At 36.4% G+C, this 22,000-nt stretch overlaps 1 protein-coding gene and 1 long non-coding RNA gene across 3 annotated transcripts in view; one reads left to right on the plus strand and one right to left on the minus strand.

Annotated features, from left to right (window-relative positions):
• Positions 1 to 10,605, minus strand: part of LOC147915278 (coiled-coil domain-containing protein 178-like) — a 204,627-nt gene extending 194,022 nt beyond the window's left edge. For both annotated transcript variants that reach the window (XR_015554291.1, XR_015554290.1), the window contains exon 1: positions 10,455 to 10,605. The gene's annotated coding sequence lies outside the window, so the exon portion shown is untranslated. The remainder of the gene's footprint in view (positions 1 to 10,454) is intronic.
• Positions 9,955 to 20,088, plus strand: LOC147915279 (uncharacterized). Its single transcript, XR_015554293.1, has 3 exons — positions 9,955 to 10,186; positions 17,839 to 17,938; positions 18,745 to 20,088. It is a non-coding gene; the product is annotated as an uncharacterized LOC147915279 (long non-coding RNA).
• Positions 20,089 to 22,000: the final 1,912 nt, after the last annotated feature.

Genomic DNA, 22,000 nt, shown 5'->3' on the forward strand with positions numbered 1-22,000 from the left:
GATTCTTTTTACATTTCTAGGACAGAAAATTTTCTCTTGCTGCTTCAAAAAATATGAAATTTATCAGCAGCCTTAAATATTTTAAACCTGTTAATCCAGTAATTCATCTTATGGGAATTTATTCTAAGCAAAAAGCTTTATTCGTTACAACATTATTTATAGTAGCAAAAAGTTTTCAAAACATAAATGCAGATTAATCCTGATGATGATAATGATGATTAAATAACTAGATATAAAAATAACCATTATGAAACAATTAAAAATGTTTCTCTGGAACAACTGCCATCACATCAAACCTTTAGTATAAGTTGTTAAAAAATATACTGTGGGATGACAGTGTGCATAGAGGAAATGTAATTCAGCATAAAATTGCCTGTACAAATATTTCTGTATTTATACCCTTGAAGATTTATTAAGGTCAACAAACATATTTCTCATAAAAGCCTAGTATCCATATTGATCCCTAACGATTAATACTATGTCATAGTAGTTCTTCAAAAAGCCAACATGATGAGCTGAGAACCATTTTAAATGTCCCTGTCCTAATTCTGGTACAGTAATTCAAAATTTTAGAAACTCCTATATAGTAAACTTGCCAAAAATCATATAGAATTATCTTTCGATAGGATAACAAAGTTTCTATGAATATTTTTCTTTGCTGGAGATACTTTTGAAAAGATGGTCATGATTCTTTTTCACATCTTAACATTAATATTAAAATCGAATACTCAACTGATTAACTTGGAACCTTGATAAATGTTCTACTGGAGGCAGGAGGAGGAATCATTTTGAATTTCTTTGTTTGTTTGATTTAACATAAGCTCAACTCTGATACCTCAGATATTCTACTTCTCAATTACAATTCTTTCAAGCCCTAAATGGCTACTATAAACACTGAATTTGAGAGGAGTGCTACAAATGTGGGATTTGCATTAAATCGATTTAATGAAACTTAATTGGGGATATATATATATATATATGTATATTTGGTACTTTATACTTTGCTTACTGTGTAATATGCAGTTTTATTTTCAAATACATACACTTTCAATTTCCGTATGACACCAGTTCTTACTGGTTTATATGCCATAATTAGAGTAGATGCCAAGAAATCGAATTGTGTAGTTACGCCAATGAATCTTCACAACATTGTTACATCAGTCATGATATTTTACATTATCATTTCCCAATAATGAATGTATAGACGGATTTGCCAATTCACTACCTATTCCTGAAAGTCAGTGACCTTCAGATGTGCAATGAAGTTTATGTTTTTTTAATTTTAAACAATGGTATTCTGCTGATACTGAAAATGTTTTTTATGTTTGTGGTTCCACCTCACAACTCTGACTGGTTTAACTTTAACCAACAGTATTATAATATGCAAATGAAACAAAGAGGGAACGATAATTATTGGTAGAAATATCTCCAGGGGAAATAAAGCTACCACTACTGGAACTGAACAGCATATAAAAGGATAGCAATGAAAGATATTTAATAAAGGGCACAAAAGTTGGGGTTGGTGACAGAATAAAAGAGTGAGAAGAAAGAAGAAACTAATAAGAGAAGATGACTTTCACATGCTTTTAAATTCAAATGCAGTTGGTCTTATCAGTAGAATCTTTCCACTCAAGGTCTTGGCTAAATAGGAAGATGAACATTTTTTTTTTTCTAAAACTATTAAAGAAAAGTTTGATTGCTATTTCTGTAGGTTAAAATAATTGCATTCTTCGTTGATTTACAGTATTATTTCATTCATTTATTCATTTTCATTCATTTACTTATTCAAAACTTTTTATTTAGTAACTACTATATGCCAAGCTCTGAGATATAATAGTGAACCTCAACAATTTGTGGTCTTGTGGGAAAGATTTATATTAAAAATCACAGAAATATATAAGTAAAATGTAGAATTATGAATCTTTTGCTTTTTTTTTGTTTTCCATATGCCTTAAATTCACCCACAAGCTTTAAGTAAATATAACACTCTCAAAGCGAGATTTATTGGTATTTATTCAATTCCCATTATTAATGATTATGAAGATAATGAAACATTGGGAATATGGCTTGACAAAGAGAAGAGAAATGGTGAACGTCTGTTAATAGTTTCCATGTTGTCTAGAACTTAGTAAGGAAAATACTTAGTTTGATGACAGTTTGTTTTCTATTACCTTAATTTATTTGTTAAATTTTGATGTTTGGGGGATATTATAGCCTCTTATACCAATATTTTACTAGATAATAAAGATTATACTTATAAAGGTCTGAACAAAAGTTAGATTATATGTTCCATGAGGGCTGAGACCCCTAAGATATATTGCATAAAGCAGAGCTGACATAAGTGGATGCACAGGTTTTTAGTAAAAGAATGAATGAATACACAGAATAACAGTTAGGAAATGCCTATACCTAGCACTTTAGAACTACACATTTTGTTTGTCCACGTCTATAAAACAATCTATTGATAATGTAACTACCTATTATAATGAAGCACATTCAATTTATATTATTTGATACTATACTACCTGAGAGGTGAAGATTTTAAAGAAGTATATAAAGAGAATTCACACAATATGTTTTTGCACTGAACATTATTCTAAGGATATACCATGTTGTCCAGATTTAGCAAGAGTTCTTTCTCTGGGTGCATCATTGACTTGCACAAGCAATGTGAACCCCTTGAAACTGCACAGAGCATTTTTCTTAAATTATCTAATTATCCCATGATTCCAAAAGTATTGAGAAACCATTGCTAAAGAAATATCTGGCTTCCTCCTCTGTCCACAAAAATGCTGAAAAATAAAGGCAGATTGAGACCCCAAGATATCCAAATAGTAGTTCTCCATTTTTTTTTTCACTTGACCTTTCTTATTCTTTAAGTCATGGATTTCAACTTGGACTTTTCCTCCATTTTCTTCAGTTTCAGTTTATTTTTCTCACTCTTCCCTTTCTCCTTTCCCTCTCCCACTGGGTAAGTAGAGAATAGGGAATTATAGTCAGAGAACTGGGCTTTTTTTGGACAAAAATATAGAGCATGTATCATCAATTTACGTTTCACCTTGTGATATATAGACAAGACCTTAGAAATAAGGCTGAACTTGAATGTTAACTTATGAATTCCACACAATGAAAAGAACTGAGACAATGCAACTGTCTCAGTTGTTATATTATTATCCTCATTTTACAGGTAAGGAAGATAAGAAAAAGAGAAGTCAGGTTAGGTAAATTGTATTTTCCAAAAATGGCCACAGAAATATTTTTATTCCCATCTGTTCTTCCAGAACCTTGTCACTCCCTATCAAAAGCATAGTCTATTTCTCCTTGTCTGGAATTTGGGTAGATTTGTGGCTTCTCTAGCCCATAGAGTATGGTGGAAATGAAGCTATGTCACTTCCCAGGCTAGTTTTAAAAAAAAACTAGTTTTAAAAAAGCTAGTTTATAAAAACAGATAGTTTATTAAAGAAGCTTATGGTTTCTGCCTGGCCCTCTCTTTGGGGACACCTTGAAACCAGCCACCATGTTGTGAGGAATCCAGGCCACATGGAGAGGTTCTGTGTCAGTGTTCTAGCAAACAACACTAGCTCTGGTCTCAGACAACAATAAGCATCAATCATGAGTGAATGAGTCATCTGAAGATGATTCTAATCCCTAGTCTCCAAGTCATCCATCTGATGGTTCAGAAAGTGTGAGAAAAGAGACAAGCTGGCTCTGCTGCGTCCTGTTCAAATTTCTGACACATAGAATCACAAGCCATGAAGTTTTAGGGTAGTTCTTATGTAACCATAGCAACTGAAATACCAGGTATCTTGTGCCAAGTATATTAAGTACAGGACATATCCACATATGACATATCCTCCACATATTAAGTGGAGGACCTGGGCTTTGCAAAACCTAGGCAGACTGGCTCCAGATCCCATACTTTTCACGATCCAATATACTTCCTTCATAAACATGAGCCAGCACTCTTTAAAACTATGCAATGCTGTCTTTACAAAACCTAATGACATTTAACAATCAAATCAAATAACAGAATACCTTGTTCTGAGTCTATTTCCATCAAGCAACTGTCTTTTCATAATCTGGCTAAGACAGCTTGTTGACATCAATAAAATGGGCTGCTGAAGGAAACTAGGACTTGGCCCCCTTGGAAGCTACTTTTCATTGTAAGTCAATATGGGCATGCTGGTCTTGTGTTTTTTGATCTATGTGATTCCATATTTCATGATTTGATTAGGCCTGATGCATTCAACGGCAAGACCAAGTGCCCAAGTGCATAGACCTTTACAGCTGAGGCCTGCACAACTCGACTATGGTAGAATGCAGCAGAATAATGCTACCCGTTGAGATCCCTGGAGGTCTAGCGAGATACACTTACCTTGGTGAGAGTCTAAATTCATTTGAACTTTTTTTTTTAATTTAAGGTGGACTAATGGCAAAGGAGATTATAAGAAAAAAATACTTGATCCAAACATTCCAGACAGATGGTTATGATTAAAATATTTGCACTGTCCATGTATGTGTAGAAAATCTATATAGCTATTTACAAATACTTAAATGTTATTAAAATACTCCTAGTGTCTCTGACTAAATTTGTAGTAATATGTCATCTATACCCTCAGTTACTCTTAATACAGGCATTTGGATCAAATTTGCCAGGCAGAGGGGCTAAGTCCTTCTTTCAATTACATATTGTAAGAGAGTTGTCATCTTTCGACCCAATTCTAATTCCAACTGTTCTATCTTGATGTGATTATGTGTGGCTGTCTCAGCTGATATTTTCTGATGATCTGCCTGTCATCTGATTCTTGGTTATTAATAGTTTACTGCAGACAGCTCCTTGCTTTCTTGCATCTCGCCAGGGCTCTGCTGCTGTTACTGCCATGTCTGTGTTCTTACACAGACTGCACCACACTCACTTTAGTCCCATGGTTGCAAAGAATTGACTTCCTGCCAGAACCACTAGAAAACAAAACTTGTATTGCTGGTATTCATTGATCAGTTTTACTCCAGAGCATCCTTAAGTCTAGCTTTTCATTCATTTATTTATTTGTTCATTCAGTCATTTGTTTAGCAAACCCTTAATAAGTTTACTCTAGGGGTCCAGCTCTTTGGCTATCCCAGGGATTAAAAAGAAGGATAAGATGTGACCCTTTTCACCAAGGATTACAGGCTAGAATGGGAGGAGGCAGAAGTGTAAACAACTCTATTTCAGTACCCAAATCAATTCAGTGACCTGAATCTTAGAACAGCCATTTTATTTGGTAGAGATCAAGGCTGTATATATTTGAACAAAGTTGGGTGAGTCAATTGAGAGGAATGTTTTCTTGGTCCCTTTAGGACTATTAGATTGTTACCTATGACTTGTGAATTAGACTTTCATAGATCATGTTAAATTTTCTGTTATCTCTTGACTTTAAAATATTACTATGTAACCTTAAATGTACCCACATATTTAGTACCCCATTGATGCACAGCATCGTAAATAATGCTCCATTTCAAGCACCGATGTTTTAGTAGCATGTGATCCTGTACATATGCTCATGCATTACACCATTGATACCATATCATCAAATCCCCATAGTCCTCACATGTGCCTTTGGCACATCTCTGCCAGTTTAGGGCACTCGACTGGTAGTTTTGCATGCAGTGATGCCTTGATGTTATTAAAGCAGGCATCAGTACTGAGACTGACTCAGAATGTGCAGGGGATGGACTTTAGAATAAACAAGACACGGAGGCTCCAAGTCACTTTGTGAACACTGTCGCTTCAAAAGCATTCCCTTTGACTCATGAAAATTAGAATGGTGAACACAAATGCTTAAAATACATGCCAATTCTCCAACAATATAACAGACAGGGAGAAAATGTTTACTTTACTAGTTGCATCACCTACTGTGTGCAGAGAGATATTATTGTATTGCTACTCCTTTAAAATCTATACACCAAGTGCTACAGAAAATGAGAGTTCTCCCCAGTGTTTCCAAGGAGCAAGTCTGTAAGAATGATATGTGTCGATACCCTCAAGCCTCAAAGGAGCTAAAAACTATTTTAACTCTCCCAGGACCCACTTCTTTGTCTGTGCTGCCATGGAAACCAGTCTCTTGTCCAACATGAGTTCTCCGATAATTAGTCTTGAATATTCTTGATTTTTAAATGAACAAATCAGTCCTCTGTATCAAGGTTGTTACATACCTCACACTTGACATATTATCACGCTTTACAAAATGCTCTCTATTCACTAATTTATTAAAAAATACTTATTGAGCAACTTGTGTACACAAAGCAGTATGGGGGACACTGTGAGAGGTCAAATAGCACTTGTCCCTGCTAGAGTCTAAGGGAATACTTTCTTTTGCTACCCCACCCCAGCACCCACATATATGACTACACACAGGACTCCTAATCTTAGCTCCCTGATGAAGTTACAAATTTAGCTAGTGTTGATTTACTCATAAAGTTTACTAATATCATGACATTGCCTCTCAGAACTCAGAAGAGATCCATTGGGAATTTATTAATACTTTGTTAACCCTGCTTGTTCTTTGTTATTTTTAGACTCTGTTCATTGTACATATTTGATCAGGAATTACTGATACCAGCATGAAAAAAGACACAATTTCAGGGCCGAAGGAGCTTGCAATCAGATAAGGGAATCGAGGCATTCACAAAACTAACTACATCAGAATACATTATACATGAAGAAGGATAAAAGGTATATCCAAATAATGATAGCAGTTCCATGAGAGATCAGCTCCAGTGAAAGTGATGAGCAAAGTTTCAAGGAAGAGCCAGTATTTTTTAACAGATTCTGAAAATATTTCATATACTAGGCCCTATATGTGTTACTGGCAGGGAAAATCTGGCCTAGAAACACAGATGCTTGTTAAATATTAAAAAATGCATGATTAATGTGAGTGTATGTTCAAAAAAAAAGGAACATTCATCTCCATGTTGACTGTAGCATTTCTCCTACAACTACTCAATGGCTTTAGGAAACGCTATACAAATGCCACTTATATTAGCTATTAAATTTCTATTTGACTCAGTTTTCTTCAATATAATTGTATGTCCCCTCAAAGTATCTGGTATAAGTGATTAGAGAAACAAACTATGTAATAAGAAAAAGAGAGTAAAAATCAGTGTCACGTAATCTATATCTTCAATGAATTTTTCTATGTTAAAACACATGATTTAAAAGGTTACATGTATGTCCTCTGTGATCGTCACAGTAATAATAATTCTTCTAAGTTTATTTATTACTTATTAAATAAATTTTAAATTTTTAATCCTGAATATATATTTATAGAGTTTAATAATGTGTCCTCCAATATTAAGATTGTTAAACAGAAACATATTTGCATATTATTTCCTTGTAAAATATTCCTATGAATTACCATAATTCAATTGTATTTCAATTTGTCAATATTTTAAAATATAGTTTTAAAGTCGGCCCCTCTTTTCACTGTATCATGTGGAAGACTGAACAATTTCCGCTTCATGTGCACCTCCTGATTTGAATAGTTTAAGATTTAGAAAGGTTTCCTATTTACTCACATTTTAATGATATACATTTCTACTTCACTGGTGGAAAAGGCTGATCAGTCACAGAAAGGTCAGTTAACACTAAATAGACCCTTTCTTTATGTAATTACAAAGAATAATATCTTTGTGCTGATGGCACTGCACATGGAGTGGGTGATGCAGAGAATTAATGTGCTGTCTTGTTGGCCCATGGGATAGAGATTCCAATACAATAACCACAACTTATTCTAATTATGCAGCTTTAAAAGGTCATCAGCAAAAAGAGTTAAGGAATTATCAACTAACTTTATCATAAAGTAATAAAGTACTACATAAATGCAGAAACTGTAAGAACAGTACCTAGAAACTTTATTACAAATGAGAGAAAGACTAATCTAAGAGGTTCCAGGACATATATTATGGCATAAATTAAGTAAACTCATGGAAAAATTAAAATATATTTCATAACTTCCTATTGAGGTAGTCAGTAACCTGATCTAACCTTATATTTATAGAAAATGTTTAATTTTGAAAAATTTTTATGTTTAATGTCAATTTCATTGTCACATCCATGTTATATCAGAATTTAAATATTTCTTTAAGAAATCCATTTGTTACCAAATAACGCACGCTGATTATATTACACACAAATAACAGAGAGGTACATGAAGTAGAAAATTAAAGCCCCTCTTCACAACCACAGCCATTTTTATACCCCAGAGATAGTATGAACAATTTAGTGCAAGTCCTTAAGGAATAGAAATTAAAAAAAAAATTCTTGCATTGCCAATGAGGAAACGGAGGCCAGAAAGTCAATTTCTTGTCTGAGGTCGCACAGGAAGAGAGCAGCATTAAGGCTAGGATACAGTCTGATTTCAGCCTAATATCCTTTCTGGGACTACAACACTTCCTAACCTTGAATGTGAATTACAGAGCCCTTAAGATTCTAGACTGACATGTAAGAATTGCTCTAATTTCTGAATACTCTATAGAATTACATTAGTCTTTCAAAATAAACTGGATGTTCATAGAAAAAAGAATTTTTCGAAATAAAAATATATGGCTCTGTATCTTTTCCTTGGGAATGTGAGGTCAGAAAACATTAGGCCCATTGTCCCAGAAGTGCCAAATCTGAGAAGTACAGTAAATAATTTGCAGTCTAATAAAATATCCTTATGGACAGAATTATTACTAATGGTTTTTCTCTTTTGCTCCTCTCAGATATTCAGTTAGATATCCTCTTTCCCAAGAAATAAAAGATCATAAACATCTCTAATAACATGATGCTGCTGTTCAGCTGAGGCACTGTCTAAACCTTGCAATGTTTCTCAAGCAGAAATAGGATTTAAAATACCTAAGGTAATTTTCCATACAAATTCATCTTGAGACATGTCTACTCCCCAAAATAACTTAATCCCAGTATGAAAACAATCATATTCTAGAACAGGAATCATGAAACTATGGCTCTCCAGCCAAATCCAGCCCACTGCCTGTTTTCATAAGTAAATATAATTGAAGCACCATCACCTTATTCATTTACATATCATCTGTGCCTGCTTTTGCTTTGCAGTGGCAGAGTTAAGTAATTGCGATAGACATTAAGTAGACTCCAAAGCCTAAAATATTTACTATCTTTTCTTTAACACAAACAGTTTGCTGACCCCTACTCTAGACCCTTAATTAATATATTAGTTATCATGCAAAACAAAGTTCCAATTTAGACCCCTCATTCAAGATCTATTTTGGCTGTACTTATGCCTACACATAGAAATAAGACTGATGAAAAGCATTTTCTTTATTTTTCCAGCAGAGGCATATACTAAGGAGACATAACACATTAATAATTCAAAAATGTCTCCAAGTTCTTAAAAAAATAATGAGATGCTTGTGAGCTTTTTAAGTGCTCTCAAAATGGATACAACAACTTTGCAGAGAGTTGTCAGACCTGTTAAGATACCATAAATAATGTCCAAATTTATCTACCCCACACTTCAATTCTTCAATTAAATGTGGTTTATGTAGGTCCTGCATTATAGGAAGCTAGAGGTCTGTTCATTTTTCTACTTATGCAACTTCTGTTTTGGGGGTCCAGAATTAACTTCATGTTGTCAAGGTGATGTTTAACTTTGCAGGTGACATAGGTGTCCATTCATTTGCAGAACAGCTAAGTAAAAGGTGACCATGCAGTGGTCACCTACCATGAAAGACTGTAAAGGAATTAGAAGAAATGTACTAGATATATATTATAGCAACAAAGAGTGATCTTTAAAATACAGTACTGAGTGGAGAAGACAGAAACAGAATGATAAATATTGCATAATTTAGCGCATGAGGAAAAGTACCAATGGGAGTTGGATAGAAACAAGAATTAGGAATTAAGGTAGGGGGAGAAAATAAATAAAGAGTTAATACTTTGAGGATAGGAGGCGGAGTCAAGATGGCGGCGTAGGCAGACTCTGAACTCACCTCCTCCCATGGACACAGCCAATTTACAACTACTCGTGGAAAAATTACCCCTGAGACAGAACTGAAAACTGGATGAGAGGAACTCCTGCAACAACGGACAATCCTAACTGGGGTGGAAGAGGCAGAGACTCCCTTCCGGAGAGGAAAAACGCCGCCTTCACAAGCCGCCAGCGTCACGGCCGCCGGGAGCAGCTCACAGGTACGCAGCCTCCCTGGAGGCGCGGGGCCCTGAGCCGGGGAGCGCCCCCGCTGTGGGCATTTTGTGGACCCAGCACAATCGACACCAGTGGCATAATATCTGACCTTGCCTGCTACTAAAGCATTGGGGAGCACCCCCAGAAAACCCGGTTCACAAAGAAACTAAAACTGGCTCTTAAAGGGCCCGCGCACAAACTCACCCGTTCCAGAAAGCATCCTAAAATCACCAGAAAGAAAGGTGCACACTGCTTTGGTGACAAGAGACTCACCTAATAGGCCCTGAGTGCATCTCGGTGAGGGGTGAGACCTCTCCAGGGACTGGGACATTGGCGGCGGCCATTGTTGTGGCCTGGTGTGAGCGTGCTGACACAGACGCCATTGGAGTTTTCCCTGAGACCTGCTAGCCCAGGGTCTGCGCCACCCGCTAGAGCACCGATTTAATCCAGCTCAGCCAAGGCAGGCAGCCCACCCTAGAGACTGGCCCCACCTAACAACAAGCCCTCAGGCAACGTGTGGGCCTGCATAGATTGGTGACTGGATTTTCTGCAGCCTGGCAACTGAGCTGACTTGAGCGGGGCAGGGTGTGCACAAGGAGCAGGTGGAGAGTGTGGGGTGGTGGCGGAGTGTGTGGGGCTCCCGCCGTGGAGAGACTGGGTCCGCTTGGGGAGGTCGGGGCGCTCACACGGGGCAGGACTGTGTTGACTGTGTGTGTGGACCTCTGGGCGGCAGGGCTTGTCAGCTGCAGAAGACTTGTGCTTCTCAAAGACCCACATAGGAGGTTTGCCCCACCTTCCAAAGCCTGAAACAATTGGGTGCTCCTGTGCCTGAGGCCAGCCCCACCCAGCTGCAATCCTCAGAGAGCTGACAAGAGACCTAATAGGCTAGAGGTTTACAGCAATTCTAAGGCCCTGAGCCTAACAACCTGCCACACTGGGGGCCTACTCACTTAAAAGAAATACTGCAACACAAATGTGGTATTAGAACTTACAGCCAACTGTGCTGGGGCTCCCACACCTGATAAAGAGACTGAAGGGCCCACAACAACTACAAGCAGCTGAGCATTACAACAGCTGGCCAGGAGCATAACTCAGCCTCCCTGGGCGCCTATAGGGAGAGCTAACAGGCCACAATAGAAGGACACATGTAGCCCACATAGGGGCCACCCCTGGAACATTGAGAACTGAGGGAAGCACACTGGAAGCCTCCTAAGGCATCACTTACATAAGGTCACCTATCCAAGAGCAGGAGACGAGGCTGACCTACCTAATACGTAGACACAAGCACAGGGAAAGAGGCAAAATGAGGAGGCAAAAGAATACATTCCAAGTAAGGGAACAGGACAAAACCCCAGAAAAGGAACTAAGTGAAACAGAAATGAGCAACCTACCTGACAGAGAGTTCAAACTAAGAGTGTTAAGGATGCTCACTGATCTGGGAAGAATAGATGAACTCAGTGAGAATGTCAACAAAGAAATGGAAGATATAAAAAAGAACCAATCAGAAATGAAGAATACAATACTGGAAATGAAAAACTCATTAGAGGGACTCAAAAGCAGAGTAGAGGATACAGAAGAACGGATCAGTGAGCTGGAAGAAAGACTAGAAGAAATTACCCAAGGTGAACAGGTAAAAGAGAAAAGAATTAAAAAGAGTGAGGACAGTCTAAGGGACCTCTGGGACAACATCAAGCGCACTAACATCCGTGTTATAGGTGTCCCGGAAGGAGAAGAGCGAGACAAGGGGCAGAGAATCTATTTCAAGAAATAATAGATGAAAACTTCCTAACCTAAGGAAGGAAACAGACATCCAGGTACAGGAGGCACAGAGAGCCCCAAACAAGATAAACCCAAAGAGGCCCACACCAAGACACATCATAATCAAAATGTCCAGAATTAAAGATAAAGAGAGAATCCTAAAAGCCGCAAGAGAATGTCAAGTTACATACAAAGGAAACCCCATAAGGCTATCAGCTGACTTCTCAGCAGAAACCTTACAGGCTAGAAGAGAATGGCACGATATATTTAAAGTGCTAAAAGGAAAAAACTTACAGCCAAGAATACTCTACCCGGCAAGGTTATCGTTCAAAATGGAAGGAGAGATCAAAATTTTCCCAGATAAGCAAAAATTAAAGGAGTTTGTCACCAAGAAACCAGTGTTACAAGAAATGTTAAAGGGACTGATTTAAGGGGAAAAGAGAAGACCACAAATAGGAAAAGTTATCTATTTCCACGATTAGAACGTAATGGATACAAATGCACAAAAAAGAGGTTAGATATGATATCAGAAACATAAAAGGAGGGAGGAGGGTAGTTAAAGAGTACAGCTTTCAGACAGAGGTCAAACTAAAGTGACCATCAATTCTGTATAGAAGAAGTAAGGAACAGAGAAGGACTACTTAAACACTGAGGGAAAAAAAAAAAAAGTTAAAAAATGGCAGTAAGTACATACTTATCAATAGCTACTTTAAACGTCAATGGACTAAATGCCCCAATTAAAAGGCATAGGGTGGCTGACTGGATAAAAAAACAAGACCCGTATATATGCTGCATACAAGAGACACACTTCAGACCTAAAGACACTCACAAACTGAAAGTGAAGGGATGGAAAAAGATACTCCACGCAAATGGCAATGAAAAGAAAGCTGGGGTAGCAGTACTCATATCAGACAAAATAGACTTTAAAACAAAAACTGTAAAAAGAGACAAACAATGGCATTACATAATGATCAAGGGAACAATCCAACAAGAGGATATAACACTTGTAAATATCTACGCACCCAATGTAGGTGCATCTAAATATATAAAGCAATTATTAACAGACATAAAAACAGAAATAGACAGTAACACAATAATAGTAGGGGACTTTAACACTCCACTTACACCAACAGATAGATCATCCAAACAGAAGATCAATAAGGAAACATTGGCCTTAAACGACACCTTAGAACAGATGGACCTAGTAGATATATACAGAGCATTCCATCCAAAAACCAAAGAATACACATTCTTTTCAAATGCACATGGAACATTCTCCAAGACTGATCACATATTAGGCCACAAAACAAGTCTCCATAAATTTAAGAAGATTGAAATAATACCAAGCATCTTTTCTGACCACAACGGTATGAAACTAGAAATCAACTATAGGAAGAAAATCAGAAAAGCCACAAATACATGGAGATTAAACAAAATGCTACTGAACAACGACTGGGTTAACGAAGAAATCAAAGAAGAAATCAAAAAATACCTGGAGACAAATGAAAATGAAAATACGACATGCCAGAATTTATGGGATACAGCAAAAGCGGTTCTAAGAGGGAAGTTTATAGCGATACAGGCCTATCTCAACAAACAAGAAAAATCTCAAATAAACAATCTAAAAATGCACCTAAAGGAACTGGAAAAAGAAGAACAAACAAAGCCCAAAATCAGTAGAAGAAGGAAATAATAAAAATCAGAGCAGAAATAAATGAAATAGAGACCAAAAAAACAATAGAAAAATTAATAAAACCAAGAGCTGGTTCTTTGAAAAGATCAACAAAATTGACAAACCTTTAGCTAGACTCACCAAGAAAAAAGAGAGAAGGCACAAATAAGTAAAATCAGAAATGAAAGAGGAGAGGTTACAACAGACACCTCAGAAATACAAAAGATTATAAGAGAATACTATGAAAAACTATATGCCAACCAATTCGACAATCTGGAAGAAATGGATAAATTCTTAGAATCATACAACCTTCCAAAACTGGATCAAGAAGAAGTGGAGAATTTGAATAGACCAATCACCAGTAAGGAGATCGAAACAGTAATCAAAAACCTCCCCAAAAATAAAAGTCCAGGACCAGACGGCTTCCCTGGTGAATTCTACCAAACATTCAAAGAAGACTTAATACCTATCCTTCTCAAACTCTTCCAAAAAATTGAGGAGGGGAGGAAGCTCACTAACTCATTCTACGAAGCTGACATTACCCTGATACCAAAACCAGACAAGGACAACACAAAAAAGAAAATTACAGGCCAATATCACTGATGAACATCGATGCGAAAATCCTCAACAAAATACTAGCAAATCGCATACAACAATACGTTAAAAAGATTATACACCATGATCAAGTGGGATTTATTCCAGGGATGCAGGGATGGTTTAACATTCGCAAATCAATCAACGTAATACACCACATTAATAAAATGAAGAACAAAAATCACATGATCATCTCAATAGATGCAGAGAAAGCATTTGACAAGATCCAGCATCCATTTATGATAAAAACTCTGAATAAAATGGGTATAGAAGGAAAGTACCTCAACATAATAAAGACCATATATGAGAAACCCACAGCTAATATCATCCTCAATGGTGAAAAACTGAAAGCTATCCCTCTAAGAACAGGAACCAGACAAGGATGCCCACTGTCACCACTCCTATTTAACATAGTATTGGAAGTCCTAGCCAGAGCAATCAGGCAAGAGAAAGAAATAAAAGGGATCCAAATTGGAAAGGAAGAAGTCAAACTCTCACTATTTGCAGATGACATGATTTTATATATAGAAAACCCTAAAGAATCCACCAGAAAACTTTTAGAAGTAATAAACGAATATGGTAAAGTTGCAGGATACAAAATCAACATACAAAAATCAGTTGCATTTCTGTACACTAACAACGAAGTAGCAGAAAGAGAAATTAAGAATACCATCCCATTTACAATTGCAACAAAAAGAATAAAATACCTAGGAATAAATTTAACCAAAGAGGTGAAAGATCTGTACACTGAAAACTATAAAACATTTCTGAAAGAAATTGAAGAAGACACAAAGAAATGGAAAGATATTCCGTGCTCTTGGATTGGAAGAATTAACATAGTTAAGATGTCCATACTTCCTAAAGCCATCTATAGATTCAATGCAATCCCTACCAAAGTTCCAACAACTTTTTTCACAGAAATAGAACAAAGAATCCTAAAATTCATATGGAACAACAAAAGACCCCGAATAGCTAAAGGAATCCTGAGAAAAAAGAACAAAGCTGGAGGTATCACACTCCCTGATATCAAAATATACTACAAAGCTATAGTAACCAAAACAGCATGGTACTGGCACAAAAACAGACACACAGATCAATGGAATAGAATCGAAAGCCCAGAAATAAACCCACACATCTATGGACAGCTAATCTTTGACAAAGGAGCCAAGAACATACAATGGGGAAAAGAAAGTCTCTTCAACAAATGGTGTTGGGAAAACTGGATAGCCATATGCAAAAAAATGAAAGTAGATCCTTACCTTACACCATACACAAAAATTAACTCCAAATGGATTAAAGACTTGAATGTAAGACCTGAAACTGTGAAAGTTCTAGAAGAAAACATAGGCAGTACGCTCTTAGACATCGGTCTTAGCAACATCTTTTCAAACACCACATCTGACCGGGCAAGAGAAACAATAGAAAAAATAAACAAATGGGACTACATCAAACTAAAAAGCTTCTGCACAGCAAAGGAAACCATCAACAAAACGAAAAGACAACCTAACAATTGGGAGAAGATATTTGCAAACCATACATCTGATAAGGGCTTAATCTCCAAAATATATAAAGAACTCATGCATCTCAACAACAAAAAAACTACCAACCCAATTAAAAAATGGGCAAAAGACCTGAACAGACATTTCTCCAAAGAAGATATACAGATGGCCAACAGACACATGAAAAGATGTTCAAAATCACTAACTATCAGGGAAATGCAAATCAAAACTACAATGAGATATCACCTCACGCCTGTCAGAATGGCTATAATTAACAAGACAGGAAACAACATGTGTTGGAGAGGATGTGGAGAGAAGGGAACTCTCATACACTGCTGGTGGGAGTGCAAACTGGTGCAGCCACTATGGAAAACAGTATGGAGATTCCTCAAAAAATCAACGATAGAACTACCATATGATCCAGCTATTCCACTGTTGGGTATTTATCCAAAGAACTTGAAAACACCAATTTGCAAAGGTACATGCACCCCTGTGTTCATTGCAGCCTTATTCACAATAGCCAAGACTTGGAAGCAACCTAAGTGCCCATCAAGGGACGAATGGATAAAGAAGCTGTGGTATATATACACAATGGAATACTACTCAGCCATAAGAAACGACGAAATCCAGCCATTTGTGACAACATGGATGGACATTGAGGGTATAATGCAAAGTGAAATAAGTCAGAGGAGAAGGCCAAATACCGTATGATTTCCTTCATTAAGTAGTAGATAATAACAACAATAAACAAACACATAGGGACAGAGATTGGATTGGTGGTTACCAGAGGGGAAGGGGGGAGGGTGGAGGGTGAAAGGGATAATTCGGTACATGTGTGTGGTGATGGGTTGTAATTAGTATTTTGGTGGTGAACATGATGTAGTCCATGCAGAAATAGAAGTACAATGATGTACACCTGAAATTTTTGCAATGTTATAAACCAATGTTACTGCAATGAAAAAAAAAAAATACTTTGAGGATATGTAAGTTATATAGTCAACAACAACACTGTTCTCTCTGAAAATGATTAAGTGGCTGGGTTCCTAGATCTTACAGGTTTTTCCAGTAAAATGTGGAAATTCATCCCTGCAACAATAGGTCCCCTAGGGGCCACAACCCTGAAATTTATTCTACGTATCAATTAATCATGGCTAGAACAAATGAAGGCATAAAGAAAGCTGTTCTCATAGCTATTTACCAAATTAATGGTTGTTTCCCTCGATGCCTTCTTTTTTCTCTTCTCATCTTTGCTTTTCTTCAACTTATTTATTCCCTTTCTCCTGTTTCCTCTTTTCTTCCTTTTGCTTCCTCCTAGCTATCTTTGTCAAGCATGAATTCACTGAACTGTCTAAGGTCCTCTCGTGATTACACTTCCCTCGTGAAGATACTATCTTCCTTTCCCATCATTTCCTCAACCCACTATTCTTTCCAAGTCACTTCTTTCTTTCTACATTATGATATGGAAATAGAGTGTCTCAAAGCATGAAAAACATTTGGGAAATACTGAGTGATCCACTTATTTTTTCCCACAAAATGAGACACTTCATGAAAATCTAATACAATTTAAGGAGGAGGGTGAGATGTATATTGTGCAATTCATTTTATGGCTGCCTTCTTTTGTTTTTTTTTTTGTGAGGAAGACCAGCCCTCAGCTAACATCTGCCAATCCTCCTCTTCTTTTTGCTAAGAATGACTGGCCCTGGGCTAACATCCGTGCCCATCTTCCTGTATTTTATAGAGGACGCCACCACAGCTTAACAAGCAGTGCCTTAGTGCACGCCTGGGATCCGAACCCGCAAACCCCGGGCCGCTGTAGTGGAGCGCGCGCACTTAACCACTTGCGCCACGGGGCCAGCCCCAATGGCTGCCTCCTTTTTGATGATGGCTAGATATTAATTTGGATAGCTGCAGCGAAAAAAGTGAATGAAACTGAAAACTTTTGGTTTATCTGGAAAGGTTGATTAGAGATATTTTATGTTTCTGTATCAATATGCCATGTCAGCCTAGCAGGGAGGTACAAGAGTGCCAACGTGATATGTTTGCATAAATAAGTAAAGTATATGATGAATAAAATGATATTCTTATAGATATATAGATACACATAAATAGTTTTATATCTTTAATCTACTGACAGATATGAAGAAAGCCAGAGAATGAAAAAAGGTAGAACAAGTTGGAATCTCCTTAGGAGGGATGCAAGACACAAAAGCAATAAACCTGGCATTTATAATAAGGTATTTGCTATTGGGAAGTAATTCCTAATTCATTGATAGTAAATACTGTATATACGTATTGGTATGTGGTGAAATGTGTAAATATTAGCATTTTCAACTTTTCTTGGAAAACTGGCACTGGGTAAGGCACAGTCAGGCCTATAATACTGTACTATGTATATCTCTGTCACTGCAATCCCCATGTTGTACTAAGATTAATATTTTATTAATATCTTTGTATGAATCTCCCCACTTCTGTGAAGTTTTTGTGCCTTATTAGTTTTTTGCCCCAGTGCCGGGACCTGGTAGTCTCTCAGTAAACATTATTGAATGAACGAATGGATGCGTGAAATGGAATAATATTCATGCCTTGTTCAACAGAGACAGAGAGACCTGCACAGAGGAAATGGGTGGACTGAACAATAATAATACTTCTGCCAAGTATTCTTAAATGAGTGGACTTTTCAGAGTATTATACATGGATTGCATTTTATGTATTTTTTATTCTGTAGAAAAACATTTCACAATTCATTTTTACAACATAAAAACATAGGAATTTATCCATTTACATTTTGACTGAGAAAAATAATAAGGTTTCCAGTTCTTTAAATCCTGCTTTGCAAAAGCATTTTACTGTATAATCTCTCTCTGTTGTATTCCAGTTTACTTGTAGGTTTTCCTTGGAAGACTAACAGAAATCTAAACTACCTGCTTTGCTGCCTTTATAAACTTTGCTAAGCTGTGTTCTCACAACTCAGGAGATTAAAATTTAAAAAAATAGTAAGACAGTTTCATATGAAATAACTATCGGTTTTTTAAAATTACAGAGGATCTTCATGGTTGCAGATGGATATGAACACTTGAAGAAAACTAAAAGTAGTAAATAAGAATACAAATGCAGCATTCAAATTACCTTATCCCAAAGGTTTTGGAACAGAGCAATCATAAATTTCCTGCGTGTTTCAATGACTTAAATACAGAGAATTGATATATATTTTAAATTGAAACAACACTTTATACACCACTCTGTCTTCAGATGAGAGGCAATGCTACTCATTTTCATGGGATTCATCCTTTCTCTGTCCTAGGTCATACCAAGTGCCATAACCTACCTGTATATCCTCGCCAATGTCAGACCAATTTTCCTTCCTCATGAAAGTTTCTTTGTTTCAATTTTTCCAAAAAGAGAAGTGAAGAAAGGAAGGAAGGAAGAGCAAGCCTTCTAGAATCAAATGCCACATCCACTTCAAAAATCTTCATTGTTAGTTTTTACCTTTCCTTGATCTCAGAGTAATGACTGGCCTCAGGACAGCCCTCATGTGGAAACCTGTTCACATACAATTAGCTACTGAAATTTGGAAACATCCAAAGGGAGAAATTGATGAGCTTGATTTTGAATGATACTCATGGAAGGTATCTGAAGTCCATGCACGTCATCCATTCTTCCCAGGCACTTGTGACCAAGTTAGCCCTTCAGAAGGTGTGTCTTTGGGGTTCTCACAGATCACCGAGTTCTAACCCTGGGAACCTATGAATATGCTACTCTTCACGGCAAAGGGGACTTTGCAGATATGACTAAGGACACATTTTGAGATCAAGAGATTATTCTAGATTATCTAGGTAGGACTATCTAATCACATGAATTAAAAAGTGGAGAATCTTTCCTGGTTGAAGTTCAGAGAGATGTAAAGGAAGAAGCAGGAGAAAATTGAAGCACAAGAGGGACTTGAGATCCATCTCCTTTTCCTCATTTGAAGATGGGAAAGAGGCTACAAGTCAAGGAATGCAGGTGGCCTCTAGAAAGTGGAAATGGCCCTCAGCTCATAGCTAGCAAGAAAACAACGACCTAGTTCCCACAACCACAAGGAACTGAATTCTTCCAAGCTGAATGAATAAGGAAACAGATGCTTCCATCAAGCCTCCAGAAGAGAACACAGTGCTGCCAACAACTTGATTTTAACCCAGTGAGACTCACATAAGACTTATGACATACAGAGTTGTAAGATAACAATTTAGTGTTAAGCCTGAGTTTGTGGTAATTTATTATGGCAGCAATATAAAACTAATATGGTGATCCAGGTATTGTGTTAGGTACTAGATTTATAAAAATTAATAATATGTTGCATAAAACTAACAGTTTAATGGTGAAAAATCAAGCATTGCAGTTTCTTTGCAACAAGTTCATTAATAAATGAATTTTTAAAACTATTCAATAATTCATTTATTTTGTATAAAACATCTGTTTTCTATCAGTATGTGAAGTAACTTGTAGCATGTCAATAATCCCTAAAAATCAATTCTAACATGATATTGACTATGCCATGATCTCCGAATTAAATTTCTGCTTATGTTAACTGTAACAGATACATTAAACTATCATCTCTACTCTGAAATAATTTTTTCATCACTTGAGAATTTACTGATTATATTTTAAAAGTCTATTATTAAACTAGTGAGAAAATTTTGATAGTCTCATGTTTCTCCTCCATGATTAAATATAAACTTAAGTATGTTATGAATTTCCAATTCTCTTAAGTACAAAAGCCTCTCTAGTCAATAACTTTTAAATGATTAACTTGTCTGCTGATTAGCGGACCATGCAAATATTTTGGAAAAACGTGTTTGTATGTTTTGAAAAATTCTTTTTGAATTAGTATGAATGCAACTGATAATTTAAAAAAAAAAAAACCACCAAAAAACCCTTCTGTCAGAGATGTTATTTGTGCTAGGGAAATCATCAAAAGCAAAAGAAAACAAAACATGGCAAATAAACAAGACATCCCTGCCTATTATCAAGGTCTGGTTTTTTCCTCCTTGGAGCTGTTCTGGGTCTATTTCTGCACATTTATTTCTGAGCTGTCAGTCGGTGTGGTCATGGCACAGTAATGTGCTTGTTCTTCATTATAGTGGCAGCTGGGTCCAGACTAACTCCCTCTTTCCATGTCAGATGTAGTTACTACAAGGAAGATTCAAGTATGGTGACTGATACAACATCCACAGTATAACTTTTGACAGGCTAAGAAATTGTTGGGTTAACAATTTTTTAAACTTTCAAGAATATTAACGAACTATTATAAAGATACTTATAAACAGATCGCTGGGCTTCTGAGATAATCATATAGCTTTATATCTATATACATAATACAAGGAGAATAAACTTGTCAAAATTGCTAAAATATCTGAATGGCAAAATCTGTTTAAATAAACTAACCATGCTCTTTTAAATCCAAAGTATATATTCCATACTCACCTTAATTCTCTTTTCTAAAAAAAAGCAAAATTTTTGCAATTGGTATATATCCTTTATAAAAAGGTTGTGGCAAATGTGTTTTCTATTTATTCAAGCCTATATTAATTCCATTGGTTTGTTTTAAACTTGTTTATTGAGGTACAATATACATACATAGCCATAAGAACTGATAAATGTTTATAAATGATTACACCTACATAACCACCACCTAGATGAAAACATATAAAAAATACTATCACCCCAGAAGTTTCTCTCGTGTCCATTCCCAGTCAATAATGAACCACACTCCCAAGACACAAGTTTTGCTTGTTTTCGATCTTCATATAAGTATAATCCCACAGTATATATTCTCGAGTCTGGCGTCTTTTGCTCAATATTAATTCTGTTAGACTCATTCACATCTTTTGTGTGGCAACACTTCATTCATTACATTGCTATATATTATTCCATTGTTTGAATAAACTACAATTTATCATTCTATTGTTGATGAATTTTCGCAGAGGAGCTATTATGAATAAAGCTGTTATTTACATTTTGTACAAAATATTAGCATATTTTGATGCACATGTGCACTAATTCCTGACAAATAGAAGTAGAATCATACATGCATATGTTCAATTCTAGTTGTTAGTGTCAACACTTTAAAAACGGCTGTACCAATTTACCTTCCCACCTGAGGTATTTGAGAGTTCCTGTTAGTCTACATTTGTTAACTGTACTTTAAAATTTTAGCCACTTAGATAAGTGTGTAGAGACAAGTCATGGTAGTTTTAATTTGCACTTCTATGATTATTATATTGAATGCCTTTTCATGTGCTTATTGTCCATTTGTA

The sequence above is a fragment of the Ceratotherium simum genome, chromosome 14, assembly GCF_057802395.1.
Source record: "Ceratotherium simum simum isolate JZ-2026a chromosome 14, ASM5780239v1, whole genome shotgun sequence".
In the NCBI taxonomy this organism is placed as follows: Eukaryota; Metazoa; Chordata; class Mammalia; order Perissodactyla; family Rhinocerotidae; genus Ceratotherium; species Ceratotherium simum.